Source organism: Suricata suricatta, chromosome 10, assembly GCF_006229205.1.
Source record: "Suricata suricatta isolate VVHF042 chromosome 10, meerkat_22Aug2017_6uvM2_HiC, whole genome shotgun sequence".
Lineage (NCBI taxonomy): Eukaryota > Metazoa > Chordata > Mammalia > Carnivora > Herpestidae > Suricata > Suricata suricatta.
The window spans coordinates 50330520-50354311 of NC_043709.1; the positions used below are offsets into that span (position 1 = coordinate 50330520).

General features: G+C 43.1%; 1 pseudogene; it reads right to left on the minus strand.

Moving 5' to 3' along the window:
- Positions 1–773: 773 nt before the first annotated feature.
- Positions 774–17341, minus strand: LOC115303546 (annotated as a pseudogene).
- Between the last annotated feature and the right edge of the window lie 6451 nt (positions 17342–23792).

The following is a 23792-nucleotide window of genomic DNA, read 5'->3' on the forward strand; positions in this document are numbered from 1 at the left end:
AGGCTTTGGAAGCTTACTTGGGTTTGAAAGCTGTATAAATAAAAGATGGACCATTCTTTCCTTAAACTCAATACCTCTTCTGTTGTCTTTCTCTTCAGATCTGTGGTATAAGTGTGGTTAGTCAGTATGTTTGAACAGTCCTTAAAGATCTAGCTTAGAAGAAGAGGCAGATACATGCCTAACCAACTCACCCTCCCTTCCCTCTCTCCTTATTTTAGAATCCTTGTGGTTCTTTGTTTCCAAATCGTTATGCTTGGCTGACAGCACCATTCAGTTCTATCTTACTGATGTTTTGGGGGGTAGAGGAGATCTAGTTGCTCTTTACATTACATTACCAAGAGGTGTGTTAAAATCTCTGTGACTGTAGAGGTCTTCCTTTATTTCTGTCAGCTTTTTGCCTTTTGAATGTCGAAACCCTTATTATTAGGCCCATATACATTTATAATTTTCCTTTCTCACATATCACCCATTTATCATTGTCAAGTTTCCTACTTTATCTCCATCACTATTCCTTGCTTTGAAGTACATTTTGCCTGGTATTTTTGTAACCCTTCCAACTTGTTTCTGCTGACTGTTCACATGGAATGTCTTTTCCTATCCTCCCACTATTTGTATCTTTAAAGTGTCTATAGTAAGAAATAGAGAGAGAATACTGATTCAAAAGAGCAATGGCTAATTCTGTGCTCTGCAATCTGACAATCTCCACCTCTTGACTGAAATGTTTAGTTCATTTCATACCTATACAGTTTTTACAGTCAGGACTTTGCTGACGGTATCCTTACGCTATCACTGATCATGCTCTTCTTTTTTTTTTTTTCTTTATGTTGGCAGTTAGATCAAGAGGTTTGATCAGATTTGTCTTTTTCTTTCTTTTTTTCTTTTTCTTCTTTTTTTTTTGGTAGTGACTGTCAGGTATTTTATTTGGAGGCAGTTAATATCTGGCATGACCTGGATCAGTTATATCACAGGAGATTACAACACAGTGATATTCTAATTATGTCATTCCTTTTTCATTTGTTAGACTGAATACTTCTATGAGGAGAAACTTTACGTCGATTTGGTTATACTAAAGAACAATTCCTATAGGAATCAGATAAATGCTTGATTCTTTTGCCAGTTTTTATCTTAATTTTTTTATGATTTAGGAGTTTAAGATTTTTAAAGATTTTTTTACATTTTATTTTATTAGGTTTTTATTTTTCAAAGATTTCATTAAAGGTCTTGACAGACCAAAATGCAGACTCTAGCTCCCCCTGCCATGGGGACCCTGTCATGCTGCGGGAACTGGCTGGGCGTGGCCGGCGGCCCTGGCTCCCCTCCCTTCAGTTCCGAGATGGGGGTGCTGGGGAGCATCTCATATTTGGGTTCCACAGTGCTCACACGATCTGACAGCTGATTCTTACCACCTGGTCAGACTTACCATTTGGTTCCGACGGAAGCACAATCTTCCCGTTGACGCCCCGCACACCCTGTCTGAGAGCAGCACACGGCAGCGTCCATGTCCCAGTTACCAGGTCTGCACTGTGAACCATCAGGCCTTCTGCAAACTTCATGGATTTAGCCCTCTGTCCTTGGAGTTTCCCAGACACCAGGACCTTTGGCCCCGCCTCCACGATGGACCGCAGCACACGCCACAGCAGGCCCACTGCATGGTGACGCCTCCCAGGAGTTTGTGATGCAGAGACTCAGCCTGGGCTGTAGCACACGGACCTCGGGTGGCCACCTTTTCAGCATAAAGCTCTATACTGCCCTCAGGGAAACCAAACCTCTTCTGAACCACAGCAATCAATTCTCAGATCCGACGGCCCTTCTCATCCAGAACATTCTGCATCTTGGTGGCCAAGATCATGATTTCTGTCCTTATTGGTGTAACTTGGATGTCAACGCTGGAGAAGTCACCTTTCTACAGCTTCTGAGTGAGAAACTCATTCAGTTCAGGGTTGAAGAGGCCATCAGCGAAGAACTTCCTCTTCTTGGAAGTTTGCTCTGCCATCTTGCTGCTGCGCACCTCTGAAAGGAAAGGCAAGATTTTATTTTTAAGTAATCTCTACACCCAATGTGGACTCAAACTCACAACCCTGAGATCGAGAGTCTCATGCTCCACCGACTCAGCCAGCAGGTGGCCCTCTTGCCAGTTGTTCACATGAGTTAGGATGTGCCTGGCTGGCTGAGTCAGTAGAGCATGGGACTCTTGATCTCAGGGTTGTGAGTTCAGGCCCACGCTGGGTGTAAAGATTACTTTAAAATAAAATCGTTAAAATAATTAGTTGTTTAGTATTTTCTATAGGCACTGGAGAGTTTTTAAAGAAATGTGTAAGAATTTGGGGCTCCTGGATGGCTCAGTTGGTTAAGGGGCCAACTTCGGCTCAGGGTATGATCTCACAGTTCATGAGTTTGAGCCCCAAGTCAGGCTCTGTGCTGACAGCTCAGAGCCTGGAGCCTGGTTCGGATTCTGTGCCTCCTTCTCTCTCTGCCCCTATCCCGTTTGTGCCCTGTCTCTCTTGTCTCTCAATAATAAATAAAGGTAAAAAAAAAAACTGATTGTCTAATGTTCCTTTGTTTAGTGGGCAAAGGGTTTTACACTCTACAGTAATACCCCATGTTGGGAACTGTGCAGGCGCTGAGGTTTTACAAGATAGCCTGCCACAGTTTCATGGGTGCTGGCAGAAGAGACCATTACTCACAGCAATAGCAATAGCCAGAATATGACCAATTTTTGCATTGGCTCCCTGAGCCCCAGTTCCCTCAGGGTCCATGGGGATGGGCCCAGATGGGTGCCTGTTAATGCAATAGGTTGCATTTCAGGAGAAGAATTCTGATCTTAGGAAACCCAAATCTTATGTAAGGGTCAGTAAGCATGCCTTCCATTTGCTCAAGGGAAACATTATTATTCTGGACAGTCAGTGTATTCGTTTCCTAGGGATGCCATTACAAAGTACCACTGACTGGGTGGCAGAAAACAATAGAAACGTATTATATCTTAGTTCTGAAGTCTCAAAGTGTGAAACCAAGGTGTCAGTAGGGGAGACCTTAGGGGAATCTTTTCTTGCTTTCCTAGTGGTTTGCTGGCCATGGTGTCCCTGGTTTACAACTGTGTAACTCCCCTCTCTGCTTTGTCCTCACATGGCGATTCCCTCTGTCTCTGTCTTCACAAGGCTGTCTTCTTATAAGGACACCAGTCATACAGGGGCCCACCCTACTCCAGGATGACCTATCTTAACTAGTTACATTGAAGGTCACGTCCCAAGGTACTGGGGATTAGAATGTTCACATCTTTTGGAGAGGAGGGGACATAATTCAGCCTTTAATAGTAGCCATGTCCGCTCTTTGGTCTCAGTAAAGGGAGACACTGTGTTCCAAGGATGCTCATGAGGACAGTTAGTGCCTCACTCTCAAGACCTGTAGAAACATGAAAAACACATGGAAAATTGACTCCTAATATAAGCCTCTGGGTGAGGAGTGAGTTTGTTTTCATGTGGGAGAACAGTAGTTATTAAAGAAGGCAGAAAGAAGTAGCTTAACCTAGTCAAAGCTTCAGAACCTCATTTTGGGAAATAATTCATACAGAAGTTGCGGACCTAAAACTGATTTCTTAAAAGTGATCCCTATGCATGCATATCTTGAGAAATAGTCACTACTACACCCCAGCTAGTAGAATCCTCATCCGAAGATCATGATTCTAATAGATTTGCATGTGTATCTGGGCTGCTGGTAGCCATATCTGGTACAGCTTGACATATTGTTGGTGTTACAATATCTCTTCCATTTTTTTTCCTTTTTTTGTTTTTAACATTTATTTATTTTTGAGAGACAGATCATGAGCAGGGGAGGGACAGAGAGAGAGGGATACACAGAATTGGAAGCAGGTTCCAGGCTCTGAGCTGCCAGCACACAGTCCGATGTGGGGCTCAAACTCATGAGCTGTGAGATCATGACCTGAGCCGAAGTCGAATGCTCAACGGATGGAGCCACCCAGGTGCTCTAATCCCTTCCATTTTCTTGAACTCTCAGAGGAGTCTTTCCTGAAGGTTGCACTTGGACTCAGCAGGGTCATCAGAGAATTAAAAGAAGGGTCTCTGCCTTTGCTTAGTAGAAGCAGAATAGGAGGGGGCCACAGTAGCTGGGGGGAGATTTAGTCCAGGAACGGTAGGAGGTGGTTGGCAGCAGGGTGACGGATAGCCTGTGCACAGAGAGCGTGGACTGATGCGGAGACAGACCTGCGGCTGAGCAGCAGACAAGTCGGGTGGGGTCCTGACTCCCAGAAGTTGTGGGGAGAGGCATATGTCAAGACCATGGAACCTTTGTGGTTGAGCAGGATGAGGAGTGAAACTTTTCTTTCTTTTTTCTTTTCTTAAAGTTTACTTATTTTGAGAGAGAGAGAGAGAGACTGAGAGCGAGCACAAGTTGGGTAGGGGCAAAGAGAGGAGGAGAGAGAATTCCAAGCAGGCTCCACACTGTCAGCACAGAGCCCATTGCAGGGCTTGAAACCCCAAACCATGAAATCTTGACCTAAGCCAAAATCAAGAGTCAGACGCTTAACCAACGGAGCCTCCCGGATACCCCAGGAGTTAATAAATACATGTGACATCATTTTATGACTCCATTAACAAGGTCTGGACGTGCCAGTCAAACTTTTCTACCAAACTGTAGATGCTTAGATGGATGTGGAGTCATACAATTCTGCAGTAAATCATTAATGCAGACACAGTGACTTATCTGCATATGTTTTAAAACTCTGCTGTCGACAACAAGGCCACTTTCTGACATATGTGTCTGCAATCATCCTGCTTGGCAAGTACAGTTGTCCTTGCTCAGCTGGAGAAGGTTATTCTTTATGTATTTTTTCATGTTATTTTTGGTTTTAACACTGGCGCAAATTTCCAGGAGCAATCCTGGTTCATCTTATCAAAGCCCAACCTCTGATGATGATACTGAGGAAAAGAAGAGAAGTTTCTTGTCTGTATCCCCCAGGAATTAACTCCAATGAAATGGGACCTGCAGCAGCTAAAGAGATGCTTAGCTTCAACAAACTGTATACATTTGTCAAACTTCAACTACCCACAAGTGAGAATCATAACAATATCGGACAATTGTCAGCCACTTAGATGCCAATGAAATTCTTCTTGGGAAAAGTTATTAAATGTTTGGTAGGACTACTTTCAGAAGGTGCTTGGAGTAGAATTGGTCTGGTTACCTACCAAAGGGTTTTGTTTTTGCTTCCCTGGAGAAGGAGCTGGGCTGGGTGGGGGAGGGGAGAGAGAGGCTCGTTGAGGGGAAGGGAGAGAGGGGCTGGGAGGCTGCGCTCTGCCCATTGAATGAATCAGACCCTTAGATGCACCCCTGCAAAGCAGGCCAGAAATGCCTCAGGGGAGGTCTTTCGGGGGGGCTAGTTGAGAGACTTCAGGGTAAGGCTCTCCCTTCCCTATGAAACTGTTAGTAATTCCTTATACAGATTTGTTTGAGAGGTCAGGAAGGGGAAGGACTTCAAAGGAAGGGAAAGGACAGTTGATGTTTGGTTACATGTTTGGTTACATGTTAGTATCTGCAATATGTTCTCTCTTCTATCTTCTGTTCCTGAAGTTACAATAAGAAAGGAACAGTGACATGTCCTTTCAGTATCAATAAAGATTTCTTAAATTGCATTTCTAATCAGGGCTTGCTGACTCATTAGATGGTGATGGTGACACATTTATCATCCATATATATCGATGACATTGGAAGGTAATAATGGAGAGAAAGGCAAAATGTAATCAGTCTTCTATTATTTTCCAGCTCTGTGGAAGTATATTTGACAAATAAACATATGCTAATTAAGCACACTTGGAAACCACTTCCCACACACTACCTAACAAAGGTAATTAGTTTTAATGAGGAAAAAACCCCAGCTATTTTCATGGCTTTTATTCCCCTAGTCCAATCTGTGAATAAAACTTTTAATTTGCTTATTATCTTTGCCTCTTCTGCTTATTTATTATTACTTTTTGTATGTCACGTTGAAAGTATTCTTTGTCTTATACTCTGGTTTTTCTTCAGATCATATAAATCTTTCACCTTTTGAAAGAATTCTTTGTCTTAATTATCTGGAGTTAACAAACATTTAGCGAGTGTCAAAAATGCATTTTACTGGAGCCATTTGCAATGACCTGGATGGAACGAGAGTGTATTATGCTAAGCGAAATACATCAGTCGGAGACAAATACCATATGATTTCACGCATATGTGGAATTTAAAAAATGAAACAGATGGGGGTGCCTAGGTCACTCAGTCAGTTAAGCTCTGTCTCTTGATTTCAGCTCAGGTCATGATCTCATAGTTTGTGAGTTCAAGCCCCATGTCAGGTTCGGTGCTGACAGTGTGGAGCCTGCTTGGGATTCTCTCTCTCTCTCTCTCGAAGGAGGAGGAGGAGAACGAGAAAGAGAACGTGAACAAGAACAAGAAAAGAAACAGATGAACATGGGTGGGGGGAGGGAGGAAAGCCATAAAACAGACTCTTAACTATAGAGAACAAACTGGGGGTTGCTGGAGGGAGATGGGCAGGAGGTGGATTAAATGGGCGACGGACAGTAGGGAGGACACCTGCTGTGACGAACACAGGGTGTTCTATGTAAGGGATGAATTACTAAGTTCTACTGAAACTAAACAAAACAAATAAACAAATAAAAAACAACCTTCCTTAAACTTAAAAAACAATGCTCTCTATCGGAAAATGCAGTAGTCTCCTAACAATGTTATTGATATTTCGATCTTGTTTTATTTTGGTTTTGGAAGCTGGCAGATTTGTGTTAAAAGTTTTTGGTCCTCTTTGGGGTCTGAACTCTCTAGAGAGGCTTCATCAGAAGGAGCATAATTGTTGGGGTGCCTGGGTGGCTCAGGTCGTGATCTCAAAGTTCGTGGGTTTAAGGCCCACATCAGGCTCTGTGCTGACAGCTAGCTCAGAGCCAGGAACCTATCTTCGGATTCTGTATCTCCCTCTCTCGCTGACCATCCCCTGCTCATGCTGTCTCTGTCTCTCAAAAATAAATGAAAAACATAAAAAAATTTTTAAATAAAAGCAGCAGCATAGTTGCTGAATCTTCCACCTGGTAGAGCAAAGATCGGGAGGGAGAGTAACGGGAACTAGCCAATAGAGGGCAGTACCGAAGCAAGGCATGACTCCGGCGCTGCGGGTCCCCTCCCATCCCGGCAGTCAGAGCAGTCTGCTTCTTCGGACAGTGGGAAGCTGAGCAGGGCAGAAGCTGTTGTACAAATGACCATTTTTAGTTCTAAAAGTTGAGCTCTTAATGACTGTTCTTGTAGAGACAGGTATGCAGGAAAGATCTGGTTCAAGAGATGAGTCTCTGCTGTCATCTCCATTGAATTTTGACCAAGAAATTCCAAACTCTCTCCTCATCCGGTGACTGTGTGATGAGCTTCTCCTGACTCAGAACCGTTTGCAGATGACTGTGATCTCGCTGCTGCTTCTTTGCTGAGACTTTTGTTTGTTCTGAGACTCATGCCTTTTCCCCAAATGATCAGCCAAGAGTGTTTACCTTGCTTGGAATGTTTAGAAGAATGAATAGGGAGTACTTCTTAACGTTTCTGGAGAGGGGAAGAGGGTCACATACCCGTTGAGTTTGTGTGGACTGTACTTACTTCCTCCCACAAAAATGCTCATGACCACAGACAAAATTCATTTCCATAATATCAAGGGTTCATGGGAACCCTGTGTGTCCATGTGCCCCGGGATAAAATCCCTCTTGGGGAAAAGCTCTTGCTTAAATCCAAATGAGCTGCAATAGGTCTTAAAGGTTAGGACCATGCCTTAAATAATTACTGAATGTCTTTACCTAGACATCCTCTAGGAAACTCAGCACTTTCCTTGCCCAAACTTGCCCTACCTGGCACCCCTTGATTTTTTCTTGGTATGATTCCTGTTCCATTGACCCTCACTTAAAGCTTCAGAATCACCTTTGATTTCTCTCTCTGCCGTACTCAGTGTCAGTCTTTTTCAACTTCTTCTTTATGTTTTTTTACCCTCTTCACTTTGGGCTTTATTAGTCAAGGCTGAATTAGAAATTTCATCTCTCACCTCCTGTTTCTTTGTATTCCATTCTATCCTTCTTAGTTTTACTAGGCTACTATTTTATTTTTATTTTTATTTTATTTTTATTTTCTTCATTTTTGAGAGAGAGGAGAGAAACAGAGACAGAGAGACAGAGTGTGAGTGGGGGAGGGGCAGAGGGCGAGGAAGACACAGAATCCATAGCAGACTCTAGGCTCTGAGCTGTTAGCACAGAACTGAATGTGGGGCTTGAACCCACGAACTGTGGGATCATGACCTGAGCCAAAGTCTGATGCTTAACCAACTGAGCCATCCAGACACCCCTAAGCTATTTTAAAATCCTGGTTTGATTGGGTTTCTCCTGCTCTGATTCTTGCCCCCTCTTCTTTTAAAACATCCTAAGTAGCTTCCCAGAATCTGCTGAAAAAAAGTTGTGATAATCAAGTTCAGCCTTTTGTCTTTTTTCTCTTCCATTGTTTCCTCAAGTTGAAGTCAAAATGAAGTCCTTGTGTTGTCCTGTATTTTCTCACCCTTTAGCCTTTGCTCAGAGTCCTCTTCATCTAGAATCCTTCTAGTTTAGGGGTTCTTAGCATTTGTGTATGATGGGTTCTCTTTGGCAGTCTGTGAAGCTAATGGGCACTTTCTCAGAATGTTTATAGTGCATAAAATTATATATTCAGAGTTACAAAGAAAACCAATTATATTGAAATACAGTTCTAAAATACTTTATAATCTGTGATATTCTATGTATTCTTATTTATTAAGGCATTTATAAATACAGTTGACCCTTGAAAATGTGGGGGTTAGAGACCCCAACCCCCTGCATGGTCAAAAATCCACATACAATTTTTGACTCCCCAAATCTTAATTGCTATAGCTTACTGTTATCCAGAAACCTTAACAATAACATAAACAGCCAGTCAACACATATTTTATGATATATATACTATATAACAAATCTTTACAGGAAAGTAAGCTAGAAGAAAAAAATGTTCTTAAGAAAATCATAAGGAAGAGAGAATACATTTATGAGACTGCCTTGTAAAAAGCCCACATATAAGTGGAACCATATCATTCAAACCTGTGTGGTTCAGGAGTCAGCTGTAACTGGGGCGCCTGGGTGGCTTAGTTGGTTAAGTGGCCAATGTCAACTCAGTTCATGATGTCAGAGTTCTTGAGTTCGAGCCCCATGTTGGGCTCTGTGCTGACAGCTCAGAGCCTGGAGCCTGCTTCTGATTCTGTGTCTCCCTCTCTCACTGCCCTTCCACCACTTGTTCTCTGTCTCTCAGAAACAAATAAACATTAAAAACAAAAAAAATATATATATATATATAAGTCAGCTGTGACAGCATCTAGCATTGGTCCTAATACTACCATAGTAGTTCATTGCTCACATCTGCAATGGAAGAAGATGCTAAATTTTTAGTCAGAGATTAGTGAAAATAAAGACGTAGTTCTTTCCCCATCCAATTTCACAGACCCTGGCCTGAAAATCTCAAACTTAGATAACTGGTTCTCAAACTAGAGTACTTATCAGAATCGCCTGCATCCTAGACTCCAACTGCTAGGACTTATTTCCGATTCACTAGGTCAAGGGTAGACCCTAGAATGTGCACATCTAATCTGTTCTCAGATGTTGCTGGTGTTGCAGACCCAGGTTCTACATTTGAAACTTTTGCTCTAGACTAGATTATTACTTCCTTCCCTCTTTATCTACCCCAATCCTATGCCTCCCTGAGCCCAGGAAAAGTCTACCTTCTGTATTAAGTTCCCTTGTCACCGGTATCAGAAGAGGTCTCTTCCCCTTCAAGGACTCTTGCCCAATTCATTCATACCACTCTCATGGCATTTAGCTTTCTGCTTTGCTTTATGGTCACTGCAGTACAATGTGGCTGTCCTCACCTACACCTATAGTCTCCTGTACTATTTGTGCTACTGGAAATGCTGTATTTCAAACTGCCGTGAAGATTCCTTCCTTCACTCCTTAGATGGTGAACTCTTCTAGGGTATAACACATTTTTGGTAATGGAGGGAAGAAGGGGAACTCTAATGGAGAACTTTTCATTGGGGAAATCTATCTAGCAGCATAGAAGTTACTAATGGAAGAAACACCTCGTTTACTCACATAATGCCCTTTCTGGGTGCCCTATGTTGAAATATCCTTTTTCCTGACTTTAAAAGTTATGACAAAGTAGGTAACACCCAGGGTCCTCTGGCAAAATTTCAGAAAGACACCCATCGGCTGGTGGTAGTCACACAGTGGAAGCCTCATCTAGGTCACCAGTAAAACTCGGGATGTTATGTAAGTTGGAGCTGTGGGTGTGGGTCTGATTTTCCTACAAAGGCTTCAGCTTAGTATCCTGGAGTTATTATTGAAGACAGGGTGAACCATTCAGGCCTCTACTACAGTTCTCTACATCCAGTGAAACCTCCTAGCCAACGAGTATCAATAGTTTAAAATCAGCCTAGGAGGAGGCCCAGAGTTGTTTGGGTAAGTGCTGAGTTGCAGGGTTCTGATTTCATCCCTTTAATGTTTAATTTCTCATTTTCTCTCCTTTCTCCTCCTTTTCCTCCCTCTCTTCCTCCCTTTGTCTCTCTTTTCTTCCTTCCTCCCCCTTTTTAAAAAAATCTTTGTTTTTACATTTATTTATTTTTGAGAGACAGAGAGAGACAGAGCATGAACAGGGGAGAGGAAGAGAGAGAAAGAGACACAGAATCTGAAGCAGGCTCCAGGCTCTGAGCTGTCAGCACAGAGCCTGATGTGGGGCTCAAACCCAAAAACCATGAGATCGTGACCTGAGCCGAAGTTGGACGCTCAATTGACTGAGCCACCCAGCCCCCCATTCCTCCTTTTTAAACCAGTGACTAGGACAGTGATCATGTAGGTTGGAAGTTGATCTACAGGGGGCTGTAAGGTTCCTTCCAAATTGAAAAGCCTGAGACTCTATAAAACAGATCCACAAGAGACGTTCTCCCTTGCAAGGAAGAAATTGTGTTTGTGGTGTTAATGGTTCCTATGCTTCAGATCTCATTTATTTGGCACAGACTATGTCTTTGTGAAGCAGAATCATGCTCTGAAAAGTCAGCTTGGGTTTTCTGTGTCTATGTTGCTATGTTCCTGTGAATTATGAAAGCTTACTCTGTTGCATTCAAGTCATGAATATGAAGGAAAGATAGTACTTATTAACAGCAATATGATAAATATTTACAGGTAGTGCTTTATAGTCCTAAATGGCTTTGAGAAGAACAAATGCAGCCTGTTAGTTTTAGTCATTTTGCCTGTACTATTCTTTATCTTGGGTCTGAGGGTTTCCCTTGGACAGTAAACTCTGTTCCTCCTGTATGGAAGGGATTGTTTTAGTAGTTATTGAATTTTTTTCCCAGTGAGGCATAGTCTTAGACATTTTACTCATCATTTGTGGGTTACATATGTTCTCTCGATGCTGGCTCTTCATCAGTATCTGTTCTCATGTATGCATTTCAGATGAGTTATCCTCCTACTGTGGCCACACAGGAAACCGTTACTGAATTCTCTCCTAGGAGGGAGAAACTGAACTTTTCTGAAGGGCAAAGAACAGATCTGTGAGTAAATGCCTGCTCTTCGCGGTGGCATCCTGCCAGGAAATTCAGCAGCCACTCTGAACCCCTGCTCTCCCAGGAAGGCGGACCAACGAAGGTAGGTATGTTTACTGAGTGTTTGTTATGTATTAGGCAATGCACTTCATAGGATGTACCTTAATCTGCCCACCATTATATGTGATAGGTAAGGAACAAATCCCATTTTTCAGGTGAGGAAATTGAAGGATGAGGTAGTTAAGTAGCTCACCCAAAGTTTTATAGCTTTTAAGGAGACAAAGCAGGGACTAGAATCTGCCTTAATCTGACACCAAAACCTGAATTCCTTTCCATTTTATTGTATTTCACTTTAAGTAAGCTCTACATCCAACATGGGGCTTAAATTCACAGCCTTGACATCAAGATTGCCTGCTCAAACAAAACAAAACAAAACAAAACAAAAAAAACCCAAAACGCATTGTATGCTTTACCGACTGAGCCAGCCAGGCACCTGTAAGGACCTAAGTTCTTAACCCCCTCTTTATCCTGCTGAGTGGTCTAGATTACAGGGAGGAGTAAGGTAGGTGGTCTGCCCCTGGAGAGGTTTAGCACTGAAGTCCTCAGCTCATCTAGCTACCAATGTTCAGCTCTCTCTTTGGTCACGTTCTGAATATTCTAGATGGATGTATAGCAGCCCATGTATATGAGTAGACTGTACGGATCACGTGATGGGTCTAGTAGCTCTTTTCCCAATGCCAGGCAGAGGGACAGGGCTCAAGAACTGTTTGTTGAGTTCAAATCCTCTTTTTTCTAATCCCTAACCAAACCAAATGCCCTTTATGACAATCCCTGACCCAGACCAAAAGAATTGTTTTCCACGTATAGAATAAAGTAAAGCTCCATGCATTAATTAGGGAGCATAGTCTACTTACTACATGGTTTAATGATGGAAGGATTTAGTCTTTAGTAACTCCCGCAGGTCGAGTCTTGTCAGGGGTGCACAGCCCTGCCCCCTTCCCCAGCGCATCTCAGGTGTCCTTGCCTGGACAGCCCACACTTCGGCATCCTGAATGCCCGTCCTTACCCTGCACCCTTTGTCACCCCCACGTCACTTCCATCCTCACTCTCGTTTCACTCAGCGCGTCCTCTGGCAGCCACAGACCCTCTCATGCTTCAATTCCTTTCCTTAGTTGCTCTGATCTCCCTTATAAATGGGTGGCCGTCCATTTCTAAGTGTCTCTGTTCTTTCAACTTCCTGAGGCCAGGCGCCAAGCCTTGTTTCGCGAACCTTTGTATTTCCAGCACAGTGGGTGGGAAATACCGCCACCACGGCAGGGTCTGAGAACGCCCGAGGTTGCCTCCCCAGCCACTGTAATCTCCATCGTCCCACACAGGGGAATTCTAGTTCTGGATTCTGATGCTTGCCACTCCTCAATGTAGGTCAAACTGAACGTAGGCTCCACGAGGGTGGGGCTCGTTGTCTCTTCACTTATGCACCTCGAGCATCTGGAAGAGTGTCTGCCAGGTGGCAGGGGCTCTGAATTAAAAGAGGCATCTTAAGAAAACTATATTTTTAGGGGCACCTGGGTGGCTCAGTCAGTTAAGCGTCTGACTTCAGCTCAGGTCATGATCTCAAGGTCCGTGAGTTCAAGCCCCCCTCATGGCATCAGGCTCTGTATTGACAGCTCAGAGCCAGGAGCCTGCTTCAGATCCTGTGTCTCCCTCTCCTTCTCTGCCCCTGCCCTTCTCTCTCTGAAAGATTAATAAAGCATTAAAAACATTTAAAAAAGAAGACGACTATATTTTCACTGCTCTGTGATATTCAGTTATGCATGCTGTGGAGACACGTCCCTTCCCCTCCTTCCCAACGCCTCACCTTCTAACTACACTGCACTTTCAAGCCCTCACCTTTAGAAACTTTGGTGCTGTCCATGGGTAGGGCTCAATATATATTATGAAAGCCCAGAGCTTGAAAGTATTCAGGAAGCTTCCTGACAGCACACCTATGGTAATGGCGTGGTCCAGCTGCACAGAGGAGGGAGGCTGGGTGGAGTGGATTTCCCAAGGTAACTTTGCTTCGAAGAGCATGCTAGGAATAGTTTAGGAATCCATAAGCGGTTGGCTTTGAGCAAGTAACCAAGCAAGAATATCAGCTGGAAAATGTTTCTCCTTCCAAAGCTCCACTGCATTTTAAAAGGACAGCATTTCTTCGAAACCATTTCTGCACTGAAACTCCTAGTTTGTGTGCATATATAAATAAGGGCGCTGCTGCCACATGCACGGATCTTTTCCTCCCTCTGTTATTTTCCAGGAGGGCCTCTCCTCACCCTCAAAGTTTCCTCCCAGTTCAGCTTCTCAGTGGCCTCATTAGAGAAGGCAGCTTGTTGTCATCAGCGACCCACATCTGGTTTTAGCTGCGGCTAGCGTGCCTTGTGACCGTAACAGAGGGGATGTCACCATTACACTGCAAAGCATGGTGAAGGGTGTGGTCGTCAGCTATTGCCACACTTCTGGAAAATTAGAAACTAAATGGTCTCAAATTTATCACTGACATGTGGGAGGATGATTATTATACATTTCTTGAAATCATCTCATTCCAAAAACAATATTTGGCTTGGAGAAACAGTGGAGAACTGAAACATGCTGGAAGGCTAGAAATAGGTCAATGTGATTGCAGAACAGCCTTTTCAGCATGTTGTGCGGCTCCTCGTGGCTTCCATTGGTCGCCCAATCGGAGGGCTTGTCTTTAGACTAATGCTATTCAACTGGTTACTATGGCAATGATGGAGTACTAGTTGTCATGGCGATGAAATGGAAATTTGGGGGACCAATTTCTTTAGAGGAGGTGGATTCATTAAGCCCTGTCTTTCCTTCTCTCCTTAAAACTGGACCATAATGCACACTACTTTCAAAGGGCGTACAATTTCAAACTCTGTGTGTACTTTTCAGGATTTATATTATCTTTTCTTATTCTTAGATCACATGGCTTAAGTTTATTTCAGCTCTGTGATGAGAATACACCCTTACCACTCCCACCCCTGGTCTTCTATGGCTCATATTAAAGAATGACATTGGAGAAGCTAGGTTTCTTTTTATCACTCCAAAAGTGTACCTGCCAAACTCCACTGAATTCCTCAAAAGTTAATCTGGTATGAAATGGTATGGAGTCAAAATAAATATAATGGACTGTAGATGGTAAAGGATATTTTTTTCCTAGCCTCACTGAGGTATAATTGACATAAAAATTAGGTGTATGGTGTGATGACTCATTTTGGATATCCATTGTGAAAGGGTTACCACCATCAAGCTAATTAACACATTCATCAGCTCACATAGTTATTTTCCGTACGTGTGTGGTGGTGGGAACGCTTAAGATCTACTCTCTTAGCAAATTTCAAGTATGTCATCTATTATGAGTAACTCTCGTCATCATTCTATACATCGGGTCTCCACAACGTACTCATCTTACAACCGAAATATTTATGCCCTTTGACCAACATCCCTCCACCTCCCCCCTCCCAGGAAGCCACCATTCTAGTCTTTCTGAGTTTGATTTTTTTCAGATTCCACATAATATATAGGAGACTTACCAGTTCTGTCCAGTCACCTGCTCCTCATTGATGTATTTATTAGCGTCATACATTGAGAAGCTCCTGCTGCCTCAGTTGGTGGAACGTGTGACTCTTGATTTCAGGATCAGAGGTTCAAGTTCTATGTTGGGTGTAGAGATTACTTAAACATAAAATCTTTTTTTTTTTTTTAAATCACACTTTGAAGTGAATCCATTTGAGAAGCAGCCAGAAGCCTGGCTCTTTTTCTCTCCTGGTGCTGACAGAGGTTTCATTCTTCTTTGTTGAGGGTGTGCTGTATGGGATCATCAATGGGAAATCCGTGTTGTTTTCCTGTTACATAGATATTATTGACCTTTTTCTTGAATGCTCTTGAGGAACTAATTTAGATGCTCATTTTGGATCTCTGGAAAAGAAACAGTAGTCATATTAATGATTCGGCTCAAGTTAGGGCTTATTTGAAAGTTTAGAGAAAAGCTATTGGAACAAATCTGAATTCATGGACCTTTCCATTTTTCTAAGATTACTTTGGTGTATAAACATGAATTATGTGTGGAAAAAGCTTCTAGGTGTATTTTTATTTGAGTTTGCCACTAAGAAAATTTACATGTTATCCTCAACTCTGTTGTACAGAAAAATCCCCTAGTGAGTGTATAAAAGGCAAGTTGCTGGACCCTATTCCAGACCCCCTCCCTTTTTTTTAAATTGAGGTATAGTTGACACATACCATTACATCAGTTTCAGGTGTAGAGCAGAATAATTTGACATTTACATATATTGTAAAATGATCACCACAACAAGCATTCCAGACCTATTGATTCAGATTTTTTAGGTGGAGCCTAGGAATTTGTTTTTGTTTTTAAATGTTTATTTATTTATTTTGAGAGAGAGAATATGTGCAAGCAAGCTGGGGAGAGGCAGAGAGACTGGGAGAGAGAGAATGCCAAGGCGGTTCCATGCTCAGTGCAGAGCCTGACGCAGAGCTCAGTGTCACAAACTGCGAGATCATGACCTGAGCTGAAATCAAGAGTTGGATGCTTAACTGACTAAGCCACGCAGGGGCCCCTAGGAATCTGTATTTACACAAATAACCCAGATGATTTTGAGGCAGTCTTTGGCCCAAATGGCCTTTAACTAGCTGAAGTGGAAAGAAGACTCTCTCGGTGAAGAACGTGGAGGGCATCATCCTTCCTTTGTTGTTGCCTCCATCAGTCCACTCAGGAAGGTGAGAGCGTCACTTAATGTAGTCTGAGGAGAGTGCCGGAGCTTTCATGAACTCCCATTGGGCTCTTTACTCCAGATAACGGACCAAAGTAGTACCATTAGGTCCTCCTGCAGTGGATATTGCTGGTGATACTTCTTTCCCTGGTAGATTTTTTTCTTATAGGTTGACTGGAAGCCCTAAACACATCAAGTCTGCCCAACCAAGATGAGTGGTTTTCACCTCATTAGTGCCTCTTCCCTTCCTGCTGGAACCTTCCAGCATGGCATCATACAGCCATCGTTGGCTTTGCCTCTTTTGGCTGAAGCCATTTGCCACAGCTTTCCTGAAGGCAAGGGAAGCTGTTTCTATAAAGCCCAAGGACATTACTTAGGACACAGATTCATCTCCTATAACAGAGACCAAAATCACAGCAGTACTCCAGTCAGATGGAAATGGCTCTTCTACCTGGCTGTTCTGCTATCCTCAATACATGGCTTTCATGTTAGGATCTAAGATTCATTGTCCTTCCTTCCTTCCCTCCTACCTTCTTTCTTCCTTTCCTTCAAGGGCAGTTTTGGGGGGGGGGCGTAGGTACAGGCTGTGAAGTCTGGGCTCAGGCACAGGGGAGAGGCCAGTGTCTTCACCTAGTCATTTCTGTGGCATTCCCTGAGGAGACTCCTAGCTAAAGAGCCATCAAGCCTAATTCTCTGGCCTTCTACAGGTTCTCTGAGCTAACTACTTAGTCTTTAAGAAATTCCACTTTTGCTTAAGTTATCCAGAGTCATTTTCTTTTCTTGGGATCATGAACTTCAGTACTCTTTGTGTTTTGTACAGACTTACTAACCACTGACAAGAAGGAGGGGGATGGGTAACAGGCCCAGGCAAATTGATACCCACATTTCCAGGGAGATCCGGAGCCCGCCTCAGGAAGTCCCAGAGGAGTTGGACCCAAGATTTGATTCACCATTTCCCTTGGCAATTTCACTTGCTGGACTGAGCTAGAATTTTCCTTAAGGTGAACAACTCCCTTCAGCGGCAAATTAGGCCCATTTCTTTTGTTCCTTAGAAATGGAATATGCTCACCATGTTTAAGCTAACTTTAATGGAGTTTCCAGCTACCAGCCAAGTCTCATCAATAGCATCTTCTTCTTTTTCTGTAAGTACAAAAGCGTTTACTGGAAAGAAGAAAAGAATTTCTCATGTTCTTTCCTTTTCTCTTGCAAAGAAAAATACAGCACCAACATTAGCTTTAATTGGAGTGCAATCATGGCCTATGTAGGAATAGAGATCCCTCTGAAAATCACAGGCTTGGTAGAGAGTTTCAGAAATCATTAATGCCATTTCTCTATTCCTGAATTTCTAGAGTGGATCATGCAAGTAACATGAGGGACAAAAGAGACACAAAAGAACCCAGAAAGCATAGTAGAAACTGGAGATTGTCGAGAAGGGTCCGAAGCCCTTTCTTAGATTGAGCATACATCAGTGCATTCTACCTCTCCCCTCCTTATAATTAATTAAATAATAATTAAAATAATACTTTAATTGCAAAATTAGTAAATTTGTCATCACTACCAATAATCAAACAAAACAAAAACCAAAACACATATAAGCAGAAAGGGAAAATAAACAATCACCTGATTCTCACTACTGAAGAGAATCACTGTTAATGAGTGGGTGTCTGTATTAATCTGAACACTTGCTAGTGACAGAAATCCAACTCAGACTACGTTGAGTTAAAAAAAGGCAATGTATTGGCTTACAGGGCTGGTCCACGCAGGGTTGTATTTCGTTTCAGGCTCATCTGCATCCAAGGGCTCACACAATTGCTTTAAGATTTGGTTCCTCTGTCACTCTTTATTTTCCTCCTGATGTGGGCTTCCTTCTCAGGCAGGCGAGAGGACGGCCCCCACAGTTCCGGGCTCACATCCTACTGACTCAGCAACCTCAGGGAAAAGGGAGAAATCATCTTCCAAAAGTAAAACACAAGACCTAGGCGGCGCCTGGGTGGGTCAGTCAGTTGAGCCTCTGTCTTCGGCTCAGGTCAAGATCTCACAGTTCATGGGTTCCAGCCCTGCATCATGCTCTGTGCTGACAGCTCAGACCCTGGAGCCTGCTTCTGATTCTGTGTGTCCCTTTCTCTCTGTCCTTCCCCTGCTCATGATCTGTCTTTCTCTGTCTCTCAAAAATAAATAAATGTTAAAAAAAAATTAAAAAACAAACAAACACCAAGATCCAGGATCGATCCTAAGCTGGCCCAGTTGGGCCATGCACCTTCTCTTGAGTCATTTAATCTTGGGAGAGGGGCAGGATTAGGTCATCTACCATTTACACTTTCAGCTTGTCATATGGACTCTACCTTCTCTATAAATCTTCCATCCTCCATAAAAGAACATCCAAACGCCTCACCGTGCTCTGAAGACCATTCATCATCTCGCCCTGGGCTCACTTTCCTGCTTCCGATCTGCCCTCCTTTTCTCCGCTGGGTTCTTGCTGATTCTCTAACATTTCATCTGCAGGTCTGCAAATCTCCTGTGTCAGCCTCACCTCACAGAAGTACCAACTGCAGTCAATTTCTGAGCCTTGGAGAAGTTTCTTTAGTGTACAGGAGTTTTCCAGCTTAGGATTCAACCTTCTTCAGATGCTAAATAAGTTACTTTGTCTTCTTTCTATCATCCAAAACTTAGTTGCTATGTTACCTCTCTTACTCTCTTTAACTCTTGACTTTGTCTTTTTTTTTTTTTAATAAAATGCCCTAGGGGTGCCTGACTGGCTCAGTCAGTAGAGTATGCAACTCTTGATCTCAGAGTTGTGAGTTCAAGCCCCACATTGGGTGTGGAGCCCACTTGAAAAATACCCTTTATTAGAGAGGTGTTAGGAGGTAGCAGAGGTAAATGTCCATCTTTGAATCACCACCTTTAAACAAAAACTTCTCCTTTAGTGTCTTAAAATCCTTTCTGCTTAAATCAGCCTGAGTTGGTTATTATGGCTTACAACTGAAAGCCCTGACTGATACACATATTCAGAAAGAATATTCTTCCTAATAAAGGTAAAAGAGTTGCTCTTGAGGGTAAACAGAACTCTGATTGTTTTTTCTTTTTTCTTTTGTTAAGTGTATTTATTTATTTATTTAGAGCATGTGTGGGGGAGGGGCAGAGAGAGAGAAGGGGAGAGAGAGAATCCCAAGCAGGCTCCACACCATCAGCACAGAGCTGTTGTGGGTCTTGAACTCATGAATCATGAGATCATGACCTAAGCCAAAACCAAAAGTTAGACGTTTATGTAACTGAGCCATCCAGACACCCCCTAAATGTTTTTTCTTATTTATTTATAATTTCTATACCCAATGTGAGTCTTGAAATCACAACCCCGAGATCAAGGGTTATGTGCTGTATTGACTGAGCCAGCCAGGCACCCCAAACCCTGAATGTTAAAGAAGTGAGCAACAGTCTAGACCAAGTTACTATTTAACCAGGGAGAATTTCTCAAGTTCTGCAGACCACAACAATTGCCTATTTATATCAGAGGGATGGTGGCATCACATTTGCCACCTCAAGAGAAAACGGCTTGGAAAAGACAGTCAGAACTTAACCATGGTGGTTAAATCACTTCAGTCTTTAGGGGCAAAATAGGAGACAGTGTTTCATTTTCTCTTGGAAGTATTTTAGTTTTTATTATTTATTTATTTTTATTTTTGTGTATGTGAGAGAGAGGAAGAGAAGGAAAGAGAGAGAGAGAGAGTATGAGCGGGGGAGGTGGGGAGAAGCAGTGGGAGAGGAAGAGAATCTTAAGCAGGCTCCACATTTAGCACAGAGCCTGACATGGGGCTCAATCCCATGACCCTGGGATCATGACCTGAGTTGAAATCAAAAGTCGGACGCTCAACTGAATGAGCCATCCAGTGTCCCTACTTTTTCTTATTTTAACACCAACAACAAAAACCGGATTAATATGCTCAGAAATTAGGAAAACTTGCCTACCATGGTGTGAAGCAAAAAATACAACCACAAATAGCTGACTAAAGAGATGAAACGTCTGACCCAAACAAGGAAAATTACCACTCATAATAGCTCATAAATTCCGACTTAGAAAAAGAAAAGCTATAGTAGAGCTTGTTTAGGGTTGAAGTGTGCTCATGAAGAAAAAAGAGTAAGTTTTACGGCCAGAGAACAAAGTGTCCCAGGGATATAGGGGGGTAAAAGGCAATTCAAATGTATCTGATGATGAAAAAAATCACCTATGGGCTCTGGGAGTCATTTACATTAAGTAGAGAAAATTTCAAAATAGGAATTCATATGTGGGTCAAATGCAGGTCATGAGTTTAAAAAGTCTAGTGGAACTGAGAAATATATTTAGAAGGTTTATAATGGAGTCTTGACAAGGCAGGATGAGGGGAAACTTTCTATAAGACAATCACCAGGTACTTCTAGACGTGGGACTCTGGGCCACAGTAAAGAGAGAAGGTTACTGGTAAGCCAATTAGAAGGTAGAGTTTGCCCTTTTTTTATTAAAAAATTTTTAATGTTTATTTATTTTGGAGAGAGAGAGAGAGACAGAGTGCAAGGGGCTAGGAGGGGCAGAGAGAGGGGGAGACACAGAATCTGAAGCAGGCTCCAGGCTCTGAGCTGTTGGCACATTCGAGCCTGATGCGGGGCTTGAACTCACAGACCGCAAGATCATGACCTGAGCCGAAGTCGGATGCTTAACCGACTGAGCCCCTCAGACGCCCCAAGAATTTGTCCTTTCTATAGTTGCCTTGCCTGAGCCCCAACCCCCAGCTGCCAGACAGTAGAATTTCCAAAAGTTTATCGATTCCTTTCCAGGCTCTCATTCCTCCCCCTCAATAGAGTTCCTTCTGGCTTCCAAGTACTTCACAGGATGTAGAAGGTGTCACTCCATCGGGTGTGCACATGCTGAGTGTGGCAGACAGGTCCCAACAGCTGAGCAGCCGCTGGCCTTTGCGAGCTGCGCCCGAAGCACAGTGCTGGACGGGCTTTGCAGTCACAGCGGACACAGGTGCTAAGGCAGCGGTGTCCTCTGAAGGAGCAAATGGGAAATGGGCAGAGCTGACAAAAGCAAACAGAGATACATGTTGGCACAGGACTCAGATGTCCCCACGATGTCACTGAAGGAGCAAAGAAGCATTTCGGTAAAGAGATGCTCAAGGCAATACACTGCAATCTATCCATTCCTCAGCCTAGTGGGGGAAGGAAGTAGCTTTCTCGAACTCAGCATCCGTTTGGTGGTGATTATTTGCTAATCTGTCCAACTGTTAGGACAGATGAAACCTTCTGTCTCATTTCTGGCCGTTCTACGGAAAGCCCTAGAGAGTTGACTTCAAATTTAATGTTATTTTAAACTGTGCAAGATATATTAACTTGTTAACATGTCACTTTTCTCTTTGTCTTTTTGTCATTGTATGGTGGATATGGAAAATGAAAGGTAGAACAATGTAAGCTCAGGTCAGGATAAGCATTCCCAGCAACTAGAGAATCCTGGTCCTCCCCCTGAGTTAAGACATCGAGGACCAGGGCCTGAATAATAAAAACAGGAAGGTTAATCTTCGGCCCCGCAGCTGGAGGCGAGACTGAAGTCATAATGATTTCTAGGCCTTTGTGATTAATGTGGGCATCCTTTCCCTTTACTTATTTTTAAACATACCTAGTATGGACCCATTCGTGTGACTTAGGTCTTCATGCCTCACTCAGGTTGGCTTGTCTTTAATCCCCTGTGTAGCCATAGTTTTCTTAGCTCTCTGCTGAGAAGAGGCTTTTAGGATGGGTGTCTACATTGTACTTATTAGGAATTTGGTCTGCTCTGATGAGCAAGACCGTTACAGACATTTTTAAGAAGCACTCAATAATCTTCTAAAATGGAAACACATCACTTCGCTTCTCCACTTAACCCGTCCATGATGACTGCCATGCCATTTGGAATAAAGTCCAGACTCCCGACCTGGGTCTTGGTAACACAATCGCCACACGGGCAGGTCTGCTGGTCCTTCAATATGCGGAACTTTCCCCCAGCTCTCTTGACCTTAAATAATCTCCCCTGAGATTTTCACACGGATGGCTCCCTTTTGATGCTCAGATTGCTGTTCAAATGTGAACTCTGCAGAGAGGCCACCCCAACCACCTGCTAAATAAGCGCCCTGGGTACAGGCTGATAGGGAGATCATTTGTTCCGTCCCTTTGCAGGGCAATTTGGCAATAGTGACCCCGATCACAAACACACATGCCCAGTAAGTCCACCTCTAGAAAGTTATCCTACAGATACATTTACATGCATGGGAAATGACATGAGTATTAAGTTATTTATAGCAACATTATCTGAAGTAACAAAAGATTGCAAACTACCTAAATGTTCCTCCTAGAGGACAGGTTAAATACATTATAGAACATTCATACAATGGACTATTTACTTAACTCTGCCTTAAAGGAGAGTGAGGAAGATCTCCAAGTCCCGATATGGGAAATTCTCCAATATCCACAATCAGGTAAAAAGAACAACAAAGTGCAAAACAGCCTGGGTGGCATGCTACCATTTATGCAAGGAGGGGCTAAACTAAGAATCATACCTGCTTGTATTTGCTTGCTTATATAGAGAAACAGCAAGGAGGCACAAAAAAGCATTTGGTCAGGTTAGCTAGGCAGGGCGAGTGGGGAGATACAGGTGAAGGGGGGAGGGATGGGAAGGAGATTTTCACCGACTGCCTTTTAATGCATTTTTGTGTGTGGTCCCTGTGGCTGTTACCTTTTCTTTAAAATATTTTTTTTTATGTTTATTTTTGAGAGAGACAGAGAGACAGAGGGCGAGCGGGGGAGGGGCGGAGAGAGAAGGAGACACAGAACTGGAAGCAGACTCCAGGCTCTAAGCTGTCAGCACAGAGCCCAACATGGGGCTTGAGCTCATGAACCTTGAGATCATGACCTGAGCCAAAGTCGGTCGCTTAACCCGACTGAGCCACCCAGGCGCCCCACTGTATTATTTTTTCTACATTTTTCTGCAAATAAATAAATAAATAAATAAAACAGCATTTCCCAAGCCCCCTTCACTCTCTTATCCTGCTTTATTTTCTTCATATAGCATTTACTACTACATAAGAAGATATAAAAATGGAAGCTCCATCAAGGGACTAAAACATCGTATTCTGATGTATGAGACCAAATCAACATGCACATTTCAAAGGATTTCACTAAAAGCCCGTGAATGCCTCACTCTCCTCTAGTGGTATGCAGACTGGATATTAGGAGAATGAGTTACGAAGAGGCTTTTAGAGAGAAGTGTGGGTGTGCTGTGAGCACCCCTCAGAGGAGAAGACAGGGGTGCCTGGTGCTCACTTCCACCCTAGTGAGAAGGGAATCCATGGGCACCCCCCAAAACTATGATACACATCCCCTGCAGTTGAGGGACCCAGCGGAGTGGA